The sequence below is a fragment of the Chiloscyllium plagiosum genome, chromosome 20 (assembly GCF_004010195.1).
Source record: "Chiloscyllium plagiosum isolate BGI_BamShark_2017 chromosome 20, ASM401019v2, whole genome shotgun sequence".
Taxonomy (NCBI): Eukaryota; Metazoa; Chordata; class Chondrichthyes; order Orectolobiformes; family Hemiscylliidae; genus Chiloscyllium; species Chiloscyllium plagiosum.
Genome location: NC_057729.1, coordinates 8,556,527 through 8,562,949, shown reverse-complemented (window position 1 = coordinate 8,562,949; position 6,423 = coordinate 8,556,527). Strand labels below are relative to the sequence as shown.

Here is a 6,423-nt window from a genome sequence, read left to right as displayed (position 1 = left end):
CCCACAGCCACTTCCATTTATCTCTCAACCCCTTGCACCCCCCCCCCACCAAACATTCCTGATGAAGAGCTTATGCTCAAAATATCAACTTTCCTGCTCCTCGAATGCTGCTTGACTGGCTGTGCTTTTCCAGCATCACATGTTTTGACTCTGATCTCCAGCCTCTGCAGTCCTCACTTTCTCCGTGAGCATAACGTGTCCATAATGGGATGTATGGTGAACTGATTGATGAAAAATTGGGAGATGGGGTAAAAAATGCTAATGCTGTCTATTTTGGCAGGAAAAATGGGAAAAACAGCTTATGGTTTACATGGAGAGAGCTTACAGAACTAGTTGGCAGTGAGATCTGGGTGCCTTCATATATAAGTCATATAAGGTTTTTTTGTAGGTTGAACAATTTATTTGGAAGGCAAAATGTTTTTGAACAAATAATATAATTAAGTAACATGCAGAGAAATATTTAATGGCATTCAGTATGAGTTGAAATTAAAATACTGAAATCTGCGAAACTGAGCACTGAAAAAACAGAACTCGAGTTTGTATATGTATGATGAGGAGAGGGGATGATATCGCTTCATGTCACCTGAAAAGATAGAAAGTTGATGGATAAAATTTTTACCTCATAGCTTTTAATTACAGTTGTAAAGAAGAATCAAGATAAATGATGTCACTTGACAAACAATTTCACATGACTGTTCTCTGACATGGTTGAAAGAATAAATCAAACCTTAAGATCCTCGATAGCAAAGGCAATCCAGAAGACACAGGAAAGCGAGACGACGCTTTTGCAAGGCATCCGGATATGTTTACGAGTTATCCCAAAAACAATGGAATTGGTACCATTTGAACAAAAGACCTGTTAAAATGAGAAATTAGTATGTAATAATTGTGAGTGGAGTCAATGCAAGGTTACTTAATGGTAAATCTGTGAAAATGTTGGGAAAGTAAGCTACACAAGGTTCTGAATGAAGTGAAGGACAGACAGGTAGCTGTGGACATAGAGCAAAATCAACATTTTGATACTATTGTGGGGAAAAACACCAATGTCGCCATTAGAATCAGAGTTCAATGACAGAGTTTATTGCACAAGAAAATACTGCAGCTCTGGGGAGAGAAAGACACCAATAGCACAGTGGTCAGCTGCGAGTCATCTCTCGACCCGGAGCACGTCAAGAAACTTTTACACATCTTATGAAAAAAATAGGCCAGTGGTGAGATTATCTTTGAAACATGATTTGTTTATGGCAATTATTGCAGAATCGTTGATAGTTTTGATAGTCTTTGCCATTTCCAGCGCAGCCTTTGTTAATTTCCACGTGGTCATTGTCAGTTTTAGTGTAGACATTGTCAGTTTCAAAGTCTGCATGGAAATCCATTGCTGCAGTAATGGGCACTAATTGCTCTTTCTGAGAAAGACGATTACTGCAGTCCTGGCTATTGGCATTTCGTATTGAGTCTGCATCAACCTGTCAGCATTTCTGCAAGAGGTGTTGGCTGGACCCAGCCACTTCGATGGGCAGTGTTTGTTACTCATGTGTATTCTCTTCCCCCACCTGCCTTAGACTAATCAACTGGGTTGTGAGTGCATTGTGCTGGCATTTCGGTGTCCCCAGGCAGTGTCTGTATCTGCTCTGCTGTTTCTCTCCATATTGTGATCTGGCGGCCATCTTGTGTGTCAAGTTGGCCAACTGATGGCTCAGTGGCCATCTTGTGTGTGTGTGCCTAGTGTCACCCTGCTCCGTGCCATCTCCCTCTTCAATACTCACAGGTACTAGGAGACAATGGTAATGGTAAATGTGGGGCCAGGACACAGCAGATTCCAGCAACAGAGTCACAGCTTTTATGAGGGAATCTAAAAGATGATATGTGTGCGCTGATAACATATGAAAATGTTGAGTAGATGGAAAAACCACAATTAAAACCGTATGAGAATTCTATGGAAGTTCACAACTTCACAACTGCCTAGCATGGCTCAACACACTACGCAAAGCCATGTCCCCAACTCTATGCACACACATGATCACATTTTGTTCTCCTAACTACTAGGCATTGTGATTTCTAGCAGCAGTGTCCAATGATAAACTGGAATTGCTTCTATCAAGTTCATTCTAACTATAGTCTTGTAAGCATTGCTATTCATTCAGTTAAAGAGGTAGTGACACAATGCTTTCTTAGCATTAACACACTAAAACTATCTTTTGATGCATACGTTCTCAATTTGCTGTAGTCTGCCCCACTTCAGTCTATCCTTTTGGTAGATGGTGTACCTAACCAAATACAAGTCTAACTCAACCCTGGGGTTTCCACCGTTTCTCTGGTGATCAAATAGTCAGAGTGGCTCATGATAATGAGGGCTGTGTAAATTAACCCCACCTGTCTTTCACCATCGTAACAACTTTCTTTGTTCCAGCACTAGAGACAAGCACATGTCCCAATCACAGCTCACTACTGTTTCTAAACAATGAGCGTGGCCATTCATACTCCCTTTTTAAGTATAATAAACCTCACTCCAACTTCTAACACCATTAGACGTTGTAATCGCTGTGCACCTACATTCCAGTCATGATCCATGTGTATGGTATCTTTTGGGTGTTGCTTTGTTTCCACACAGCAGAAAATGTCATTCCCTTTCATTCTCTATGGTGATGTTGATGCTGTGGTACATATGCCGAGCATGAATATCCTGACCAGCTGTGCTTTTTCAGCACCACACTTTCGACTCTGATCTCCAGCATCTGCAATCCTCACTTTCTCCTAGATGAATATCCACGGGTTGAATAGCCTGCTAAATTAGGACATGCCAGTCCTAATTGGAGTTGTTCAGGCTTAATATCTTTTGAATTGGGGCCAATGCTTCTACATTTTCTTCTTTCAAATGTTAGGTATCACTACCTCTTGGCTAATCTTCAGGTATCAGTGCTCCACAAGCTTAAATGATTTTAAAGCAAGTAACAATGCAGTTTTTAAGTTCAGTAGGCTTCCAAGAAGTGAAGAACCAAAAAGCCTCACTCTTGGCTTCAGAGGCCTTGAAGATAATCTTTCACACTAGAGTCTGCTCTATGATGCAGGATGAGACATACTTGTGTTTCTTCTTCTAGAAGGTACGTAGAGAGAGCCATGTGATCAGCAGCCTGAAGGAAGAAGACACCTTGGTAAAGTCATCATAGTCTGATTGTCACAAGAATGGATCATAACCCCAGATCACTAATGAACATATCAAATTTGAATGCTGCTAGCTAGCCACAGTTGAATGGAACCAGGATGAAGGAATTTCAAATTAGCTGTAGAACTCAGTATCTCAAAGGAGCCTATCCAACTACCATCGTCAATGCAATCAGCAACATACACTGTCCCGGGTGCAATGTTGATTATCTACTACTCACAAATGACTGAGAGACTGACTCATTTATCTTTTTAACTTGTATCTTTTTTTTGGGACTCATGTTTCATTCCAAATCTGTGTGTGCGCCTTATCTTACTATTTCTACTCCTGTTTAGTAATTAATAGTTACTCTTTTTTAACTCAAACAAGCCATTAAATTGGCTCCTTTTAAAACATAAATTGACAGAACAACTTCAATTATCCAAATGAGACAGGTGGGTAGTATTTTGTTCGGATAACTGATTGTTCAGATAACTGATCAGAATCAGGTAAATATCTCAAATCAAGTTAAAATGAACAGGAGGTTGAATTAATTTAACATTTAAACACTTGCACTAGACAGAGATAAATCAGCCAGTGGGAAGGCCACCCTCGGGTGTACACCAAACTGCTGTCTCTAACCTTTTCAGCCGGATTTCGAGGCCATCTATTCCTTTCCTCTCCTCTCCTTTGCTTCTTCTCCTTCGGGTTTCTCCCCTTAGCAACCATCAGCCCTGCACTTCCTTCACTGCTGTTGGTTAGAAACTGCAGCCTTGCACAAACAGTCCCAGGGATGCAATGCCGTCTACCTCTGGATCCTTGCACAACAGTTCCACTCCTACTGGAAACCCCTCTAAGGAGTGAGAAAACCATATCCTCTACTGTTAGATTTATCTCATCATTTAATATTTTAAAACAAGAAGCAGAAAGAAAATAAATGACAGAGGCAGAGCGAGAGAGAAGTTGCTGACTTCACTGGTGGGCAGTCTATCTTGGAAAGAGAGTTTCTGCAAGTAGTGACAAATTTCAGTTTCCGATCTCAAACTTCGGGACCTTTAGCTCTTTCTCAGATAATCTGAAATTCGGATAATTGATGCTTGGATAACCGAGGTGTTCTATATTTGGTCTGCGAGAAAGGTATGCAGAAGGGAGAGGTTCCTTTGCAAATTCATCTTGTTGTGACCAACCAAGAAAATGTGTGAATAAAGGAGGACAGCCAGTTCATTCCACCTCATCCAGGAGCTTGAAAATGTGGGTATTCAATCTGGAACTATAATAACTTGGGGAACTTTATCCATAGTCTGGATGTAACACTGATATTTTGAGAACAGACCAATGTTTTCATGGCCAGACAGTATGACCAGAAGTCTACATATAGCATGGTATCCAAGTCATTCCTGTCCTCTATCACAAAGATCTTTGATGACTGTAAAGGAGAGCCTGAATAAACCTCTAACTTCAGATGAAATGACTGTGGCCAGCACGAAGGGTCTGTTTCTTTACTAAGTAATCTAATCTAAGTTCTCAGAAGAGTAAAACTCCTCAGTGATAGCTTACAACCAAGTTGTATTCATCTCTGTGGGACGTGATTGGCAGGACTTGCTGCACATATACCAGAGTAAGTTTCTGGCAGGCAGTTTGAATCCATGAGGAAAGGCATCATCACCTTCATCTACCAGCAAAAGGAGCCCAGCACTCCAGTTACAATATAGCAATAAGACAGGAGGCAGCAGAGAAAATATTGAGGCCTCGAATCAGGGAAGGGTGAGTAGCAGTTCAGCGATACAATAGCAAGAAAGGAAGCCCAGGTTTAACAGCTGGAGCTTCGAGACAACACCTGAATGGGAAAGAAAATACAAACAAACAAACAAACCGTCAGGTAACAGGTTGGAAAGGTGGATCTGTGGTTTGTGATTAAACAAGTGTATACTTTAAGAAACAACAAATTACCTTGGAGGAGCAAAAGAACGTCATTAAGCTGCTAGGAACCAACCACTACTGAATTTGATTTTAAAAAAAGTCACATTGCAGAAAATCTATAAGTTCATTGGCTGATAAGATGTTGTTAAGGACTGTCTTATAGATTAGCGAAGTGTTCTACTGTTTTTGAAAGAACAGGGTAACATAGAAACATTAGAAATAAGTGAGAGTCAAGGCCAATTTAATAAACTAACATAAGGAAGCCAAAGTACAATAAAGAAAGGAGAGTAAATTTAACATAAGGGAAGTTAGTTTAAGACTAAGACCAGGTATGGCAGGGGAACTCAGTCCTTGTGTTGCATGGCCTGTGGTGATGTGGGACATTTTAGACTCTCGTGGAAGTCTGGATGACAACGATATGAAGTAAATGCCACCAGTTTGGTCAGCTTCAGTGCCGGAGCATCAACTGGAGGCATATTATATATCTTTGAGGCTGAGAATTACATGGATAGCATATTTTTCTTTCAATGTAGTCATCCTGCAGCTCAAGTAAGTGCAGCTGGATAAGGAATGTGTCTCTTCTGGTCAGAAGTGAGGCAGGCAAGTAGTTAAGAAAGCCCAGAGTACAACCCGCACAAGCACAGATTTTGTGTGTTGAAAACCTGTGAGAGGCGCAGCTTCTTTGGGGAGTGCAGTCATAGACTAGCCGCATAAGGGGGTAGTGGAAAGAAAGGGAGAACATTAGTGGTAGGTGGTTGACACAATCTGGCGGGGTATTGACAGGCTTTTCTGCAGCCATAGACATGTGTTGCCTCACTGGGCTAGTGTCAAGAAAGTCATTAAAAGGTAGCAGGACATTCTGAAGAGGGAAGGCAAACAGAGAAATTGTGGTTCACTTGATCCAGTAACAAAGGTACAAAGAGGGATGGGGTCCTGAAACAAGAATATAGGGAGCTTGGTAGCAGATTAAAATGCAGGACTTCAAAGGTTGTAATCTCTCGATTACTTTCGGTGTTATGTGCTGTGAGTACAGGAATAGATAGACAGAATAGATGAATGTGTGGTTGAAGAGATGGAGTATGAGGGAGGGTTTTAGATTCCTGGACACCTAGGACCATCTGAGAAGGTAAGACCTATCCTACTGTTGTATCTGAGCTGGAATGGAAACAACATCTTTTCTGGGGGTGGTTTTGCTGCTAGTGTAGTTGGTGAGGGTTTAAACTAATTCCACAGGGTGTTGGGATTCAGAGTGGAGGAACAGTGCGAGGTGACATGTACACAAATGTAGAACATGATCCAAGTCAATTGTTTTAAAAAATTCTCAAGGTCAGGTTCGTAGGAGAGTAGTCTGACACAGAACA

At 41.2% G+C, this 6,423-nt stretch overlaps 1 long non-coding RNA gene across 2 annotated transcripts; it reads right to left on the bottom strand.

Moving 5' to 3' along the window:
* Positions 1-164: 164 nt before the first annotated feature.
* Positions 165-6,417, bottom strand: LOC122560008. 2 transcript variants are annotated; one of them, XR_006314615.1, is made up of 4 exons: positions 3,785-6,417; positions 2,554-3,131; positions 728-856; positions 165-583 (listed from the first exon to the last, which is right to left on the bottom strand). It is a non-coding gene; the product is annotated as an uncharacterized LOC122560008 (long non-coding RNA). The 2 variants fall into 2 exon arrangements; XR_006314614.1 differs by having other exon boundaries at positions 2,554-6,417.
* Between the last annotated feature and the right edge of the window lie 6 nt (positions 6,418-6,423).